The sequence below is a fragment of the Delphinapterus leucas genome, chromosome 6 (assembly GCF_059928025.1).
Source record: "Delphinapterus leucas isolate spDelLeu-1000000601 "Yukka" chromosome 6, BTC_Dleu_Yukka2, whole genome shotgun sequence".
NCBI lineage: Eukaryota > Metazoa > Chordata > Mammalia > Artiodactyla > Monodontidae > Delphinapterus > Delphinapterus leucas.
In genome coordinates this window covers 98,942,174-98,962,408 of record NC_143134.1, presented here as the reverse complement: position 1 = coordinate 98,962,408, position 20,235 = coordinate 98,942,174, and the positions used below count along the sequence as shown (strand labels likewise).

The following is a 20,235-nucleotide window of genomic DNA, read 5'->3' as shown; positions in this document are numbered from 1 at the left end:
AGTCTAAATGCATGATCTACTTCAGGAACCACTAGCTTTAAAATGCCATTATTTGGATTTATATAGAACTTTAGATTTTTACTCACTCAAAAGCAATACAGGACTTTGGCCAATAAGGAGGCTATGATTAATTTGAAGATTTTTGTTCATACTACAGAGTTAGTAGGAAGTAATATTTTGTTAAAATAATTTAAAGCCAGTGTCTTGCCTTAACTCATAATTTAACGTGAAATTCTAACTAGAGAAGATCTTTTTAGGAAGAAAGAGCTGTGTTAGATCAACTATGATTAGATTAACCAAAATTCATAAGAAAGACTCAACTGAAGGATTGTCTATTTTTTGAGGTATCCCATCTAGCAGACAGACCAGTATTTCCAGATTCCTACTACTTGCATTCAAACTGAAGCCCAGAGAGGGGATGTGACCTAGTCAGGAACACAGAGCTGGTCAAAGGCAGTCAGCTCTACAAGCTATGCTTCCACGCAGTTTCCTAAAGTTATCATTCTGATATCACCTTCAAGATTTCTTTTTTTTTTTGACATGCTTCCATACTACTTGTACTGCTATTTACTTAACATATATTATTTCTAAATGCACTTAAAAAAAATCTTAGCTCCATCAAAAGTAATATGACTAATGAAATCACAAGTCCGATGGGCTATTAATATATAAAATTATAATACACATCAAAATAAATATATTATTAAAATTAGAATAAAGAAAAAAGATTTTGGATTAAAAAACTAGTCTGATAGTATACATGCCAAACTCTTAATGGTAAGGAGTGAGAAAGGTGAAAAAGAAAGTTTGAGTTATTTTTTTGTGTACAAACAGGAATCACTTTTATAATTTAAAAACTAAGAAAAAATTGTATGGTCTAGTGGTGGCTAGCACAGCCCCAAAGTAAGCCTTTTCATTATATATACTTAGAGGAATTAAACATTAGCACAAGCCTTTTAAGTGCGATTTAACAATATATATTTAAAGTCTTAAAATGTTCACACTTTTTGTTCCCTTAATTCCTCCTCTTAAAATCTACCCTAAGGAAACAGTCAAAAATGGTAGAAAAGATTTACACAAAAAAATGATAGAGGTAAAGTAAACAATTGAAAATAATTTGTGATTAGGAGAAGAGGAATGGTTAGTCAATAGTAAATCTCCACTATGACATATTAGGTAGCTTAAAATTATTTACAAAGATTTTTTGTAATTAAATAGAAAAATGGCCTCATGTTAGGTAAAAGACCTAGACATAAAGTTACGATCACTGATTATTTTTTCATAATGCACACACTCAGAAATCACTTTCAAAGGAAATATACCAGCATGTCAATAGTAAATTGACTTATTAAAATTTTAGGAAATGTAGAACTTATAAGAGATCTATATAAGTATATAAACCACATATATACATATATGTGTGTGCATATACATATATACACACACGATGGAGTTGACTGCTTTGTTTGAACTGAACTGTCAAATATTTGTTTTAGTATTTCAAAACATTTTAACGTTAAATGATAGAACCCACTTTTATGTGTCTGGTAATTATAAATATATCTTGAAGATCTTATTAATATTGCTAATAAAACTGTGTCACAGTATCTGTTTTTCACAAAGATAATTTAATTTGCTTTTTACAGGGACAATAGGAAGATTTGAGTGAGTATTTTGAGTACATTTTATATACAAAAGGAAATTTAGGGCCAAAGAGATTGAATGATTTAACCTAAGGTCTTCTGACACTAATGGTGTAAAGAAGGCTAAAGTCCAGCTCTCCCAATTTCTACTGTTAATGTTTTGAAATCTAGAATTCCATACAATCTCAAAAATATTGCCAAATACTACCAAAGGAAGTTTTCTTTTGGCCCATATGAAAAAAGGTTATCTTCATCAAATATGTGAATGAAAGCTCTGATACCCTTTACACCTAAAAAATTAGCAGAAATATATACTGTATGTGTATCTATATGTATATTTATATTTCCCAATTGTTAAGAGTATATATAATTCTCAGTTGTTGAAGATATGGAAAAATAGACCCTCTAGTTCTCTGTTAGTGGAAATACGAAAAGTTTCAGTCTTTCTGGATGTATTAGAAGTCTTTAACCCAGGAATTTAACTTTTTTTTTTTTTTTTTTTGCGGTACTCCGGCCTCTCACCGTTGTGGCCTCTCCCGTTGCCGAGCACAGGCTCCGGGCGCGCAGGCTCAGCGGCCATGGCTCACGGGCCCAGCCGCTCCGCGGCATGTGGGATCTTCCCAGACCGGGGCACGAACCCGTGCCCCTGCATCGGCAGGCAGACTCTCAACCACTGCGCCACCAGGGAAGCCCCCCAGGAATTTAACTTTTAAAAATTGACTTAGGAAATATTAATAACTGTCACCAAAAACTTTTGTACAAGGGAGTTCCTTGTGGCATTAATACCCCACAACAAGTGATTGGTTAAAGAAATTATGTTCATCTATGTAATAGGAAGTTATATAGCTATCAAATTCTGTAAGAAATATTAAATGATAGTGAAATATTTACATGATTTTTTGATAAGGGGAAAAATCGATTTCAAAACAATATGTATAACACTATCTCATATTTGTAAACGTGTGTGTGCATCTAGGCATTGAAAAATAATTTTAAAAGTATAATCAAAGTGTTAACGGTAGTTTTTTCCAGGTGATGTAATTTTTTCTACGTGATGTAATTACGGGTACATTATATATTTTTTTCCACTGTGGCTTCTTAGATTTTTAAACATTTGTACAATGAATCTCTCTCTTTTGCCATTAGAGAGAAAAAGATTTAGAACTCCCAAATAAGCTTTGCTAGCACAAGATTTCTTTTATATCATAAAGACTGACCAAACCAAATGTTTGTCTAATTTGTAAAAAAAAAAATTTTAACTGTGCGGTTTTATTAATCATTATTGAAAATGCACACACTTTGAAATCCTTGCATACATTCGATTCCCCAAACAGCCTTTACCCAGAGTTCAATGCTTCTAGTACAGATTTTGGGTAATAACTTCCAGCACCAAGGTTAACTTGACTTTGCATCCACCAACCATCACCCATGACTGGCCCCTTGTAGATTTCATGTGAGTTGCCCTTTCAGGAGAGTCTATTTATACTCTCTCCTGTGTGCTTTCCCAGCAAGTTGCTAAAAACAGTGTGTCACAAAAGTTACTTATTGGCTACATGTTTTTTGTTTTCGGTACGCAGGCCTCTCACTGTTGTGGCCTCTCCCGCTGCAGAGCACAGGCTCCGGACGCGCAGGCTCAGCGGCCATGTCTCACGGGCCCAGTCGCCCCGTGGCTTGTGGGATCCTCCCGGACCGGGGCACGAACCCGTGTCCCCTGCATCGGCAGGCGGACTCTCAACCACTGCGCCACCAGGGAAGCCCTACATGTTCTTTTAAGTGTCTGGAATGCAGAACAAGTTTTTTTTTTAGTATCTTTCTGGTGTTTTTCAGGGTGCATATTTTAAGTGAGTATTTATTGATTTAATGTTTATAATAAAGACAAATCCAGCTCTAACAACGAACACCTACTTACTAGTTTCCAGCTCCTGCTTTTATGAGTGATGACCTTGGGCTCCATGCATCAGTTTCCACATCTGTAAAAGAAGTATAATTAAGTACTTATAGGATTGCTGAGGATTTTTTAAAATTAATTTTTATTGGAGTGTAGTTGATTTACAGTGTTGTGGTTATGAGGCTTTTTAAAAAATGTATATAAGGAACATGAAAATCTGTAACTGCTAGCTAATATTATGATCTATGTCCTTTTTCTTTTCTTTTTTTTTTTTTTGGTCACAGGGCACGACATGTGGGATCTCAGTTCCCCCGCCAGGGATTGAAACTGTGTCCCCTGCATTAGAAACATGGATTCTTAACCACTGGACCACCAGGGAAGTCCCTGTTCTATGTTCTTATAGCTTTACTGTGAGGTGGCATAGGTGAGGTGAAGAGCCCTAAATTTGGAGTCCAGGGTTAGGTATCGGACTTCTCTAGTGGCCCAGTGGTTAAGAATCCACCTGCCAGTGCAGGGGACACGTCTTCAAGCCCTGGTCCGGGAAGATCCCACATGTCACAGAGCAACTAAGCCTGGGCGCCACAACTGCTGAGCCTGAGCTTTAGAGCCCGCGAGCCGCAACTACTGAAGCCCGTGCGCCTAGAGCCCGTGTTCTGCAGCAAGAGAAGCCACGGCAATGAGAAGCCCATGCACGAAGAGTAGCCCCTGCTTGCTGCAACTAGAGAAAGCCCCAGTGCAGCAACGAAGACCCAACACAGCCAAAAATTATAAATAAATAAGTAAATTTATTAAAAAAACAAAAAGTTAGGTATCTAGTCCAGAAAATCAAAACCAGAATATGTACACATAACAAAAGAAATTCATTATATTTAAACAAATCTTTAAAATCAACAGTGATCATTTAAAATAAAAAACCTAAGTATGACTAGTTGTATCTAAGTTCTCCTATTACTACTTATTTCTGTTAGTTAGTTCACGTTGTCATTTTCTAAAACTCAGCCACCAGGCATGTGGCAGTAGGGCCAAAGGATTTTTTTTGTTTTTTTTTAAATTAATTTTTATTGGAGTATAGTTGCTTTACAATGTTGTGTTAGTTTCTACTGTACAGCAAAGTGAATCAGCTATACGTGTACATATATCCCCTCCTTTTTTTGGATTTCCTTCTCATTTAGGTCACCACAGAGCACTGAGTAGAGTTCCCTGAGCTATACAGTAAGTTCTCATTACAAAGGTTTTCTAAAAGTAAAAAAGAAAATCTTAAAATCGAGAAAAAATTTTTATTGATATCTCAAATCCAAGAAATGGTTGTATAGGCTCAGAAAAATCCATACAATGCAGGAATTGTTATAATAGATGTAAATAAGTAAACTATAGCAAATGCGGAGCATTTTATTTTACTTCATTTTTCTGTGAATTGTATAGAGATCACCGTTGTTCATTGGTCTAGCTTCCGGATCAGCACTGTTCTGTTGGAGCACAATTTGAAAACCACTGATCTATTCCAGATGAGAAAATGGTCTCAAGGAAAAGTGATCTTTTGCCCAGAATTACGGACTAAGGTATTGAAGATCCAGACCTACCCAGTTCCTCTTTATGGCAATTTCCGCTCTTCTAGCAAAAGAGATTTCCTTGAGCTGGTAGTAAACCAAAAACTCAGTTACCTTCTTTTTTCCTTCCCTCCTTCTCTTCCTCCTCCCTCTCTCCCTTTCTTTCTAAGGTTTCCCGGAAATGAGAAACTGTACTTTACATGACCAACAATAATTAACGGCTTAGTCAGCCAGTAAATAATTTTTATGCTTTCTCTAAATTATTTTGATGACTTTCAGTTCATTTCATCTTTTTTTCTAACCCAGAGGATGAGCCAAACAGCTAATTGTGGTCTTCATATATCAACATCTTCTGCTCCTTGGGAATGTTTAGGGCTTTCCTTCACCTTTTTCTTTTCATCTTTCACTCTAAAAGGGTTTTTATAGGCTTAGGACCAGGAAAGAAAAAACAAAGGTGGCATAAGGTTTTTTTCACCTGGAAAATTATAATTCTGCTTTTATTTCATATAGAGATATAAATGGAGAAACATAGCACTATTCTACTTATCAGGGATCATGTGAAAGAAGAAAAGTTCATTGTTCTGGCCCTTTTGTGTTCACTCTATATCATGCAGCATTCACAAAGGAATTATTCCTATGATTGAGGAGAGATAGGCTGGTGCTCTCATTTGACTTACAACAGAGCCCTGAATTTGAAATTAGTAAGGACTTTTTAAATATCATGAACATGGAATTATAGTATCAACTTGGTTATCAAATTAACTCTGTGTATACTAGAACTGAATGATAAAGCATATAACATGGAAGAAGAAAAGCAATAGTGCTTGTTATTACAGTTCCATTTGACTATAGTCAGGATCTAGTAGATGCTCCTGTCCCATCCACTGAGGAGACTGCAAAATCCAAGGCATCACAGATGAACTGTCACCTGAACAACTCAGGAACATAAACCCTCATCAGGTAAAGGGATATGGTATTTGTAAGAGAAGATGCACAGATTTTGTCGGAGGCTGGGAAAAGCCTTAAAGCACTGGATCAGAAATAGGAATCTCTGACATCTGTAAATGATCTCACAAAGCCTTTCCCATGTACATTTTTTAAATCTATTCTTCACAGCAGTTTATGACATGAAGATTATTTCTTCTGTTTTATATTTGGAGAAACCAAGGCTCAAAGCAGTCCAGTGACTTTGCCCAAGATGATTCAATGAGCGCTTGGACTTGAACTCAGGACTTCTGATTCCAGATAGCGTCATCTTTCTCATTGTCAAGTATTAAACTCCCAAGATGACATAGTAATATGTTTTTTCCATTTATCTATCTATCTCTAGATATATTTCCTGATTATTTAGCAAATACAGAAAAATAAAAGAATATCTAGTCCCAGAACACAGAGAGAATTAGTATTATTCTCTGTTTCTTGTCTGTATTTCTCCCTTTGTGGTTTGATAGTCTATGTTCTTTGCTTATTTTTTTGTGTATGTGAATTTTGTGTGTGTATCTTTACATTGACTTGTGATGTTCACTTTATAGATTAAGAATATTAACTCCTTCTAATATGTAATAAAATATTTTTCTTAGTTTTTGTTTACTTTTAACTTTAATAATAATGCTTTTTGATACCTAAAAGTTAAAATTTTTATGTTTAAATTTATTGATCATTTTCTTTATGCTTTCTATCATTGGTATAGTTTATACTTTCAAGCCCCCTAATAGGACAACTATTCATTTACACGATTTGTTGTGTTTTTACTAATTCCAAGATTTTTATTTTCACGTTTAACTCTACAAACTATGTACAATTTATTTTTTAATATGTGGTATGAGGCAGGGGTTAAACTTAATTGTTTTCCAAATCATTAACTAAATCGTCTCAGCATTATTTAAAAAGCATCCTTCCTGAGACCTCCCGGCTCGACTGGCTTCGCAGGCGGCGGTAAAAATGCCTGCTCCAGGATCCTACCAGGCGGCTGCGGGACCTTCCTCGGTGCCGACCGCGCCCCCGTCTTATGAAGAGACAGTTTCTGTTAACAGTTATTACCCCACACTTCCAGCACCCATGCCTGGGCCGGCCACGGGGCTCATGATGGGCCCGGATGGGAAGGGCATGAATCTGCCTGCGTACTACACCCAGCCAGTGCCCGTCCCCAATGCCAATGCAATTGCTGTGCAGACAGTCCGCGTGCAGCAGCCCATCTCCTTTTTCGACCGCCCGGTCCAGATGTGTTGTCCTTCCTGCAACAAGATGATCGTGACTCAGCTGTCCTATAATGCCGGCACCCTCACCTGGCTCTCCTGCCGGAACCTGTGCCTATTGGGGTGCATGGCGGGCTGCTGCTTCATCCCTTTCTGTGTGGACGCCCTGCAGGATGTGGACCACTACTGTCCCAACTGCAAAGCTCTCCTGGGCACCTACAAGCGTTTGTAGGACTCAGCCAGACCTTAAAGGAGCGGTGTGCTGCAAGAAGGCCTTTCCGACTCTCACCCAGCCCCGCCCCTGGTGAAGGCTCCATTTAGGTGGGCTCACCTCTCCAGGGTCTCTACCTTTGTGTCTCCTTTTGGGGGGGAAATATCGCAAAAATAACACACCTCCAAACCCCAGAAATTGCTGCTTGGTGTCGTGCACAGGACATGCAAAGACATTCTCCTTGAGTGCTGGTTCAAGGGTTTCCTGCCTCCCCATCTGTGACCCCAAGTCATCCCATCCAGCTGTGACCATTGTCCTGTCTGAGTATCTTCTGGTGATTTGCCACTGGCTGGCTTCTTTTTTTTTGCCTCAGTGGGCCTTTCTCTTGGTGGTCTCAAACTGAGAAGCCCCAGATTGCCTTATTTTTGAAGCTGTTCTGGCCCCAGTACGGCTGAACCAACCTTTAGTGCCTACCGTCATAGCCATCTGTTTCCACTTCTGATGAAAAAAATCTTGCCTTACAGTCTAAGGGCTTGGCTTTCAGATTCTGCAACTGCAGGCTTTTAAATAGCACACAAATTCACTTTAATTTCTTAATTCGTTTTTAAGTACAGGGAGGGGTTATTCACACCCATCAGACACAAAGCCATGAGGTCATAAACGCGGGCTAGGAATAGAAGGCTGGATCCTTACGCTGATCCGCCTTCTTTGGACCAGATCCTCAGCCACTTTCTACGAAGGGCTTTTTTTTTGGTAGAGGAATTGTTTGTATTAACAGTTTTTGTGACCTCCTTTTGGTCTTAAACACCTTTGAACATAATTTTGAAAGGAGGGATTTATAGAACCGTTTTCCTTATCCATATGACTGGTATCATTTTCCCATTTGCCAATGCACTCTCACTTTTTTTTTTTTTTTTTTTTTGCCTTAACAGAAAAAGTCATGGGCATAATTTCATCCACTGCCTTCACTTGGGTTTAGTGTGGTTCCTAAAGACCTCCATAGTGGAACTCTTAAAGAGGGTCCCCTTTTGGGTTCCTGGTGGATATTTGGAAAGACAAAGGAAAGCGTGTTTGAGCACGTCTGAGTACCACGGTGCTGAAAAGTGCAGGGACCTGACTGTTTCAAAGGCATCTGAAGTCTGGATTTTATTTTTCAGAAATCAATTTGTTGTATAACATCTGAAGACATGATTTCTAGGACTGAAGCAGCAAGCCAGAGTTCTCGGTTCGCTGCTGTGTCATCTTTGAAATCAAGACAAAGCTGGGCTCAACTTTCAAGAGTTCCCGTTTTGATACTAAATAGGCACAGGGAATGCATGTGAATAATATTATGTAGAAATCAAGCCTACGCCTTGATCGAAAGTCTGTATATTGGTTGAAAATTATAGTCATAACCCATTGATTCGGCTTATTCATTTGATGTTTCGAAAGTTCCAGTAATATTTTTTGCAATGACTATGGATACTACATAGTACTTTGGTGTTATCTGCTTTTCAAAATAAAGTCTTTTGTTCACTCTGAAAAAACAAAAAGCATCCTTCCTTTACCCAAGTAATTGAAAGGTCACCTTTATTGCACACTACAATTTTGTATGTAGTGACATAAAGTTCTAGACTATCCATTTGTTTCCATTTATCTGTCTGCATTAGGAGATGTGTGTCAGTTTTATTCTTGGTTCTTATATACTCTTTTATTATCAGGTTTACCCCTTTAAACTGAAAAAGATCACAGTATTGTTTAGATTTTATTAAATATTTGAGTGAAATTTCTCTATACAGAACTCAGTCCAAATTCCCTCAAGAAGTGCACAGGTTACTGTCTAGCTCATGCCCCCAAATGGTGGCTTTATCATTTCACAAAATTATAGGCACATTAGTGGATTAAAAATTCATTCAAAACTTTACATTAGCTTTTTCCTTAATATAGTTAGGTTCAGTACTCTGAGTCTAACGTCTTACACTACTCTTCACCATTCAACTTTGTTTCATCTCACTAAGAAATCAGTTAATTGGAACTTCCCTGGTGGCGCAGTGGTTAAGAGTCCGCCTGCCAATGCAGGGGACACGGGTTCGAGCCCTGGTTAGGGAACTAGATCCCACATACGTGCCTCAAGCCACAACTAAGGAGCCCTCGAGCCGCAACTAAGAAGCCCACCTGCCACAACTAAGACCTGGTGCAACCAAATAAATAAATATTAGAAAAAAAAATCAGTTAATCAACTGTACTTCAGTAAAATTTTTTTAAAAAGACCAAAAAAAAGAAATCAGTTAAGGTAATAGAGCAGTGACTTCAAAATTCATAAAGCAGAGAGGAACAAGAAAATTCAATTAATGCAGTAAAAGAAAAATATAAGAAAAAAGGTATAAACAAACAAGAAGAAATGAAAAGAGAAGACACAAAGGCAATGTTAGAAATAAGATGTCAGAAATAAAGCTGTTTGGTTAATATATTCACGTCCATTTGCAGAATAAATGTTAATGGATGAAGTTTCTCTATTAAGATATAGAAACTCTCATACAAATAAACCAAAGAAATAACCATAAACTTTAATCAAATTTATTAAATGGTTTGTACAATCCCTCTATATCCTTTTTTTAATCTGAGGGTCACAGAATCTGTCAGTTTGTGGAAAGAGGTGTTAAACAACATGATAGTCTAAGAAACAGAAAAGGCAAACAGCTATTTAAATAGGTCATAAATAAAAGTAAGTGAGCAGAAATTTTTGAAAATCAAAAAGGGGAATCAGAGATCAGGTAAGTACTATCAAAAAGAAAGAAGGAGAAAACATGGTAAAAGTAGACAAAATAAAATTCAAGAGCAAAAATACTAAATTGAAAAAAAATTTTAGTTGTTAAAAGGAATAATTTACCATTTTTTGTACCTGATAATACAGCTTTAAAATATATGAAGTATAATCTGTCATATCTGCAAAAAAAATGTTTACAAAACTATAATGATAATTGTAGATTTTTGACATGCCTCAACAAAAATGACAAATTAAGTGGCCCCCAAATACAAAAGGATATAGAGGAATTGAATACATATTCATTAAACTTGGTCACAGATATATGTATAGAACTGTGTGCCTGATATTCTTTTCCAGTACCCATAGAACATTTACAAAAATTGGCCAGTCATTCAGCCACAAAAATAAAAGCTCTAAAAACTCAATAAATATTGAAAGCAGAATACAGATCAGAATGCAATAAAACTATAAATAAACTCCAAAGGACCGAAACATACACATACACAAACTATATACTATAAAATTTTCATAATAACTTTTGGTTAAAAAGAAAACCAAACTGAAATATAGACTATTTTAAATAGCAACAATAGAGAGAATACAAGATATCGAAACTTATGTGATATGACCCAGTTGTAGTCAAATAGAAATTAATATCACTAAATGTATTAGTTAGAAAACAAAATATTTAAAATCTACAAATACTCAATTGAAGGAGCTAAAAATAATTTTTTTAAGTAGAAAGCATTGAGTGCTAAAGCAGAATTCTATGAAAATTAACAAGTAAACTTTACCAATTAAACTATCAACAAAAAATCAGATAAGTCAGATGAAAAACAAAACACAAATGCATAATATTAAGGTAAGGAAAGAGACATAACTACAGACACAGAAGAGATTTTAAAGTTATAAGAATATTATAGGGAATTCCCTGGCAGTCCAGTGGTTAGGACTCCATGCTTCCACTGCAGGGGTCACGGTTTCAATCCCTGGTTGGGGAACTAAGATCCCGCATGCCTCACTGTGCAGCCAAAAAAAAAAAAAGAATGTTGTATCAATAAAATTAAAATTCTCAGGTGAAAAGGATAATTTTCCAAAAATCTATATAGTAATGAAAATTGACTCAAAAGGAAGAAGAAAAGAAAAATGACCAGTTATCACATGAAAAGAAAAAACATAGCTAAATCCCCAAACCCCACACTAGAGTATTAGGTAAATTCTAGTACACCTTATAGAAACTGATAATTCCTGTTTATAAAATATATGTATGTATTTATGTATTTATCTTTAAACTCATTATATGCAGAAATTTTAAACATAAAAGTAAAAGTCCTAGGCTATTTAAAGAGTTTATAAAAGTAAAAGTCCTAGGCTATTTAAAGAGTTTATACTCATTCTTTTTGTCTAGTGTTACTCTGTCAGCCCACAATCCAACAAAGAAAACCAAATACATCAAATTTTATAAGAATATGACTTGTAAATATAGATGCAAAGCTCCAGTATAAAATGTTTTATATAAAATCCAACAGCATATGAAAGAAAGGACTCACCATGAGTAAATAAGGTTATCCTAGAAAAGCAAGGATGCTCAAAACCAGGATATCTATTGATAATAATGCATTACATTAACTGAACACAGTAGAATTACGATGTGATAAACTTGATAGACGCCAAACTGTAGTTGATAAAATTTAATACCTATTTCTGATTTTAAAACAGCAAAAAAGAAAAACAAAATTGAATTTTTATTAATCCATGACTAGAATGATATTTTTAAAAATTATTATCAGGTTATGTTTCAAAAAATACAGCAAAGTCTTCCTACTGAAATATGAGAAGCATTCCCATTAAGGTCAGGAATTGAAAAGGAAAATACCTCTTATCCACGGATACAATTCAACATTTCACTAAGGTCTCAGCTTTTGAAATAATTCGAGAAATAGTAAGAATAAGTATTAGAAATATGTCATTAGAAATAATGACAGTTTTGCAAACTGTCATTATTTGCAATTGCAAATTAGGAACTCTCACACAAACCTCTTAAAAATTAGTAGAACTCAGAATTCTGTAGGGAAACATACAAAAATCAATCGTTTTCCCATACTCCAGTAATATCTAAATGGATTTGGATGCATTCAGCTTCAGTTAGAGGATGCTGAATTAATCGAGGTTTAAACCTTTTTTGCTAAAAAGGGAATGTGGAAGAAAGCAGTTGACTGACTGGTATGTTCAGTGGCCCAATAACTTCTTCAAGGACCTAGGCAGTTTTCTTCCTTCTGCCCCATCATCTCAAGTTGTTGCCTTTTCCTCTTCATATTTGTGGCCTCATGGCCACATTATGGTTATCCCAGTCAGGTGTCATTCCTGCTCATCAGCTGTGAAAATGGGAAGAAAGGAGAGCAGAAGCAAAGGCGCTTTACTTGTATCAAGGAGTAAAAAGTATCATAATTGCCCTATCAGACATTATGTAATACTAGGTAATATGGTCAGCCTTGGTGGCAAGGGTGCCAGGGAATGTGAGCATGTAGCAAAAGTCACAACCATTTGGATTGCCATGACTGGTTTAGACCAAAGATGGATGATTCATCCTCTGGAAATGGGCACATTGCTGACCCCAAGTAAAAGTAGGATTCTGTTAGCAAGGGAGAAGTGATCAGAGAGCTACTTGGTAGATGACTCCCAGAGTATGTCACTATACCAAGTAGAAAATATGATGGGGATAGAAGATCCCAATCACTCAAATGAAAAGTTAAAAAAAAATCATGGGACTTCTCTGGTGGTGCAGTGGTTAAGAATCCACCTGCCAATGCAAGGGACACGGGTTCAAGCCCTGGTCCGGGAAGATCCCACATGCCACGGAGCAACTAAGCCCCTGCGCCACAACTACTGACCCTGTGCTAGAGCCTGCAAGCCACAACTACTGAAGCCCACATGCCTAGAGCCCGTGCTCCACAACAAAAGAAGCCACTGCAATGAGAAGCCCAGGCACCGCAATGAAGAGTAGCCCCCGCTCGCCACAACTAGAGAAAGCCCACGCACAGCAACAAAGACCCAATGCAGCCAAAACTTAATTAATTAATTAATTAAAAAAATCATAACGGGGGAGGGATGGATTGGGAGTTTGGGATTAGCAGATGCAAACTATTGTATATAGAATGGATACACAGCAAGGTTCTACTGTATAGGACAGGGGACTATATTCAATACTCTGTGATAAACCATACTGGAAAAGAATATGAAAAAAGAATGTGTATATATATATATATATATATATATATATATGTATACCTGAATCACTTTGCTGTATATAGAAATTAACACAACATTGTAAATCAACTATACTTCAACAAAATAAATTTTTAAAAATTCATAACATGTCTAGAATAAATAAGCAATGAAATATATAAAACCTATATGATGATATTTAGAAATTTTACTAAAATGCTTTATAAGATGTGGAAAAAATGGAGACACATCACATTCTTATATGAAAAGCCTCAGTATGGTAAAATTTGATTTGCTATATAATAATATACAAATTTGTAGTAGTCCAAAACAAAATGGCCTTTTCTTTTTTAACTGGATAACTGATTCTAAAGTTTATCTATAAGAGGACATTATTTAAAACATAAGACTAGATGAAGCTTAACTCCTCATCATATCTGAAAACGATTACACCGATACATTGATAAAAACAGTGTGGTATTGGCACAAGAATAGGATACAAATAGTAGAGTACAGAATGGAGCACAATAAAGAATGCAAAGTCTGAAACCACCTATATACACATGAGGATTAGAGTATAATGAATTTAGTATTTCAAATCAGTTGGAAATAATTGATTATTTTAGATTTAATTTTGGAAAAATGTCTCCACTTGGGAGGAAATAATTATACTCCTTTCTCACACCATGTACAAAAATAAATTCCAGATGGATTAAGATTATAAGAACAGAAAAACAAAACTGTAACATACTGGAGTCATGGGGGAATATTTTTATAATCGTGGGTGTGAAAAGATTTTCTAAAACGACATAGATTGACCAGTTAATCTACATAGTAAATTCTGTAAGTGAAGAAAGTTAAAAGACAAACGATAGACCTGGAGAAGATATTTACCACATATATAACAAAAGATAAATTAATTTATAAAGAGTTCCATGATTCAATAAGAAAAAGACAATCTACATTTTTCAAATGAACATAGGATATCATAAGGCACAGAAGGCATATGAAAAGGGCAAAATACATATTAAAAAGACATCTTATCTATAATAAGTATGGAAGTGAAAATTATAATAATGGTAAAATATAATGATAAAATAATATAATAAAATAATATGAAAGTAAATAAAATCATTCATCAGATCATCAATATATTTTGAAAATTGATACTATTCAGTATTGATGTGTATATACAAGTGCTAAGTTTGTGGAAATGTAAACCTGTACAGTGGTTTGGTGGACAATAGGGTGATATCTATCAAAATTAAAAATATTCATACTTTCTGACCCAAAAACTATACTTCTAAGAATCCAACCTATAGAAATATTTGCATATGTGCACAAAGGTATTTATTGTAATATTGTTTCTAATAGAAGAAATCTGAAGCTACTTAAATGCCCAACAATTGTAGAATTATTTCATAAATTATAGCATGTAAATTTGCACTATTAATAAGTTTTTATGTTTTATGTTTTCATCACAATTAAGATAGATCTGTTTGTATTGACATGGCAAGAACTTCAAGGTATATCATGAAATGAAAAAAATTGCCATATTTATTTTTTAAAGCTAATTTTAATATTACATTATTACATTATACATTATATTTATCTTAGAAATCTTATGTTTATATATTATACCATATAAGCATTCAAATGCATAGAACAGCATCTAATAGGATGCTTTCACAGATGATTTCTTATAGATTGGAGAATATTAATGCAGGGAATAGGGGGAGAAAAATTATCTATAAGGGGGCTTCAGTATTTTAGTCTGTGCATTTCTAACTGCTCAAATTTTTCAAAATAAACACATATCATGTTGCTTTTGCAATTAAAAGTATTTAAAAAGGGACAGCTTAGTATTTGGATAAAACAGACTGAGGTTCAAATCCCATATTTATCACCTAATAGCTGTGTGACTTGAATATTTTTAAGTTCTTAGAGACTCAGTTTCTTTACCTACAAATTAGGTAAAATAATATTTACTTCATAGTTGCATGAACAGATCAAATGAGATTATGTATGAAAAACACCTGGGTGCTCAACAAGTAAGTGTTGGTTTCTTAAGTGGCTGAGGTTAGAGATAAGTAAATTATAGTCTTTATCGTTTGCTTTTCTTAGCTGGGGTTACAGGAAGCATACCTTGATCAAGCAGATTGGATCAAGCATTTGTAGTTGAAATTTTCATTGAAAGATGGCAGATATGGTCTACGTTTTGAGATAAATTAAATATTTAATTGTTTGATCATTCATTCATTTATACAATGAATATAGTGTTATTGACTCTACGTCAGCCAGTGTGCAAGGTACTTGGAGGTGTGAAGATGAAGAAGAGATCATCCTTTCTACTAAGGAGATTGAGGTTTGCTTTAATTTAATGCTTTCAGTTTAGTGAGATAAGTGCAATTCCAGAGACATTTGTAAAATGCTAAGGATATAAAAAAGAATAGTGCTGAAAAATCACAGAATCAGAGAATTTTTGAATTGATCAAGACCAAGGGATCATTTATTCAACTTCTCATCCAATGCAAGAATCCCTTCCACAACATTTTTGGAAGACTGTAAAACAGTTTCTGCCAACATAATAATTATGATTTATTGAATGTTTACTATTGTTCCTGACACTGTCCTAACTCTTCACAAACATTCTCTCAACTTAAACATCACACCAAAACTGAAAGCTAGTTACCATTATTCATAATTTATGGGCAGAAACTAAGACCACAAGAGGTTAAGTAATTTGTCTGAGGTCACACACCTAATTCACAGAGCTGAAATTTGAACCCAGGTCAGCCTCATCCCAGAGCCTATGTTCTTAATTTGAACCACTACACCCTACTGTCTTCACAGTTGGGACCTTTCCAATGATAAGACACTCAATATATTGAAAGACTCTTGTTTCACGTCTTGTACAGTTCTTCCCTATATAATGTTGGCATCTGTCTTCCTGGAGCATCAGTTACATACCTCAGCGAGCATCAAATAACACCTCCAGTGTAATTGGACTTACCACAAATGCAAAAATGTTTAAGACATGGTTTCTACCCTCACACAGTTTATACTCTTGCTTTTTCTATTTGGAGGAGTGCAGAATGTCACCTGCTCTTCTACCAGGGAGCCCTCCAAAAGTCTGAAAACAATCCATCCTTCACCCCTTCCAAAAAACATTCCACCTCTCACTGAATTTTTTGTTGTTGTTCCACATTGAATATCCTCAATTCTTTCAACTGTTGCTATATTTCCAGAGCCTCTCCATCTCAATTTTCTTTCTCCAGATATGTACCTGATACTGTCTTTAAAAGACAGGGTTTTGAACCAAAACAATGAAGTTAATGCTATGGTAGTACAGAGGAGATTTAGCTGACTTTTATTTAAATGTCAACTTCAATTAATATTTGCACTAGTGTCTCTAGCTTTTGATTGCAATCATGTTATTTACTTATATTAAGTCACGTTAATACCACTCAGCACCCCCTCACTTCTTTTTTTTTTTATTTTAACCAGTATTAGTCTATCCAGGTCTTGGTTTTCTCCTTCATTTTACTTGTGAAACAAACTTTTTAATTCTTAAATCAAGACTTTATTGTTATCCCTATTAAGTACAATCTTTAAAATTGGTTTATCATTTCAGACTACCCAACTTTTTTTCAGTCTTGATATTGTTTTCCATTTTATTAGATATCTCTCCCAGCTTTACAGAATTCTCAATCCACAAAGCCCAATGTTTTTGTGATTTCTTTGAAAGATCAAGGCAAAGGAGGGAGTTTTGAACTGTGCTACTAATGACCACTTCCAAGTTGGAATAGATTCATTAATCAATCCTCCTTTGTTATTATTGTTCAATCAGGGATGAAGTCACATAGCTAAGTTAGTATCTGACCTACATAGTAAGAGAAACAGATTGTTATATGTGCTCAGATAGCATACAGACATGCGTGGCATAGGCTCCTACGTGTGTTTGGGGAAGGTCCAAACAGGTAAAACACATGATCAGTGACGTGGCATTCAGCAGATAAAGGCAAAACAAGTTTTTAGTTTTTTGTTCGTTTTTATTTTCTAAACACTTAAGAGAGCCATTACTTCTGTGGATTCATCTGTAGCCTCTCAACAGGCTAGAGGGACAATGTCAAATCCTGATTGGTTGAAAGTAGTTCTAGAAAAGCAAAAGTAATGTCCTTTATATTGACATGTTTCTCGTGGTCTGACCTCCTCCAGGATAACCCAAAGAACCTAGAGAAAAGGATATACTACTTGTGCTTCAGCCAATCCCCTATTAATATCGTTGCTTGCCACCATGTTTTTTTTTTTTTTGGCCGCACCACATGGCTTGCGGGATCTTAGTTCCCCAACCAGGGATTGAACCTGGGGCCCTGGCAGCAAGAGAGCACCAAGTCCTAACCAGTGGACCACCAGGGAATTCTTGCCACCACGTTTTTTATTTGTTTGGAATAGCTGAGCTCTTGAATGAGAACCTGGACTTCAGATGGTCTGTGTTGCAAATTATAGGCATATCTGTGTGGATAAGCTCTCTGTAGAAAGTTAAGAAACCTTACTAAGATATGTATCTATCATGTCTTTAATAAAGGCCCATTGCTTATCAGGGGAGAAATATAGCTTCTTGAGATATGGTAGTAGTTCACTGGACAAACTTATGAATAATTTCACTTTAATGAGATATTCACATAGACATGTGCACTATTAAAACATTAAAAAGTATTAATATTTATTTTAGCTAGATGAAATCTTTTTTGGTACTAGGTGGATCAAAATAATAAGTTTTAAAATAAAAAGAAGAAAGAATGCTATTTAAAATGTTTATATTTTAATAATTTTCTTTCTGTCATTTTCTATACAGCCGAAACTTGAAGATTTTCCAGTTATTTCTAGATACAAAAACGCGAGCAGTGTTATGCCTTCTTATATTAATCAAGCCATATTTTATTACTCAAAATATGTGATAAATATTGTTAAAGAATAATCTCTCACCCACAGCATATTTTCCCCCAATCTAGCAAGTGCTTAAGAAAAAAAAGCACTTGGCCATTTGCACAAGACTTAGTTCACAGTCTAAGAAGAAACAAAGTCCAGACAATCTACTACTAGGTGCTGTGACCAATGTGACCGCCATCACATTTGCGCTGTCCTCAACAAGAAATGCCCATATTCCCTCGGCCCACCTCAGGGTTTACCTGCAGCTGTGATGGGCATTTCTTGGGCATGCAAACAGTTTCCTACCGCAAGCACCCATGCTTCTGTTTCCCTGCCTAGGGACTTCTGCTAGCACCACAGGACATACACAGGGCAACCCAAGAAATGCAATTTTCAATCAATGAGTCTATGAATAACTACCCCAGTTTGACCCTCTTGACGATGCTGAAGCATGCTTCCTCAGAAGGTCCCCATTCAACTGAACCAGTTGCCCATAACAATGACATGCTCATTAATACACCTATTGTCTTCCCTCAAATCCTTGTCTCAGGGTCTACTTTTGGGGAAACACCTCCTCCTTCACCATTTCTATGTCAGTGAACTTGATTATATTAGCAACTCCCAGAGCGAGAAAGAATCCTATCTGTAGCTCAGGTAAGATAACGATGGAGCAGAGGGAAGGTGGTGTTATGGAAAAAGCATGGAAGTTAGAAGAAAATCTAACCAAGACCTCAAGTCAAATCTCAGCTCTCAATGGTCTCAGTCTTTCTATCAGCAGATTGCTTTCTTCTTGAACATGCTCTTCAATTGACCTGTGAGATCGCCCTCTTGATTCTCTTCCAGTCTCACAAGACATACATTCTCAGTCTCCTTTGCCTGACCCTCTTCATTTTCCTACTCCTATTGGTTGGAGGGATCTAAGCTCAGTCTCTAGACTCCCTCCCTTGGCTATTTAAACCCACTCCCAATGTACTTTCACCCAGTTGTGTGTTTCAAGTACCATAAATATATGGTGACTCCAAAACTTACATCTTTGCCTAAACCTCTCCTCTGCACTCCAGAACACTGATGTCCAAGTGCATATTCAACATCTCTGCTTGGATGTCTAATAGGCATCAAACTTAATACTTCAGAACTGAATCCTTGATTTCCACTTCACCCTGTTCTCTCCGATGGTAAATGGCAGTTCCATTTTTCCCAAGACTCCTGAATCATGTTTAACTCATTACTGTGTCACACAGTATGGTATCCATCATCAAATCCTATCCTTCCACTTCAAAATATGTCCTTAATGTAGCCATCCCTTACCTCTTCTACTGCTAATCTGGGCCAAGGCACCATCATCTCTTGACTGGATGGTTTCAATAGCCTTCTGACCAACCTCTCTGCTTCTACCCTTGACCTCTTAAAGTTTATTTTGAGTGGCCCTTTTAAAACATTGTCAGATCTAGTGACTGATATGCTGTGGTACCCCAACTCATACAGAATAAAATCCAAAGTATATTGGATCATCTTGGACTCTAGGGTCTGTTATGACCTTGTCTCCACTACCCTTTTGGCTGTAATTTTTACTACCCTCTTTCTTGCTCAGGCTGCTTCAGCCACACTGGCCTCCTCTCTCTTACTTGATTCTTGGCACTTGCTGTTCCCTCTCCCTGGAATTTTCTGCAATCATGTATCCTCAGGGACACATTCTCTTCACCAAGATCTCTACTCAAATGTCACCTTATTGAGATGATTTTCCCTACCACTCTATCACATCCACTTCACACATAAATACATACCTATACATACATACACTGTCCATCTCTGTTAGCACCATCTGACCTATTACACAATTCTTTATTT

At 36.0% G+C, this 20,235-nt stretch overlaps 1 pseudogene; it reads left to right on the top strand.

Annotated features, from left to right (window-relative positions):
- Positions 1–7,004: 7,004 nt before the first annotated feature.
- Positions 7,005–7,548, top strand: LOC111176933 (lipopolysaccharide-induced tumor necrosis factor-alpha factor homolog pseudogene; annotated as a pseudogene).
- The last annotated feature ends 12,687 nt before the right edge of the window (positions 7,549–20,235 follow it).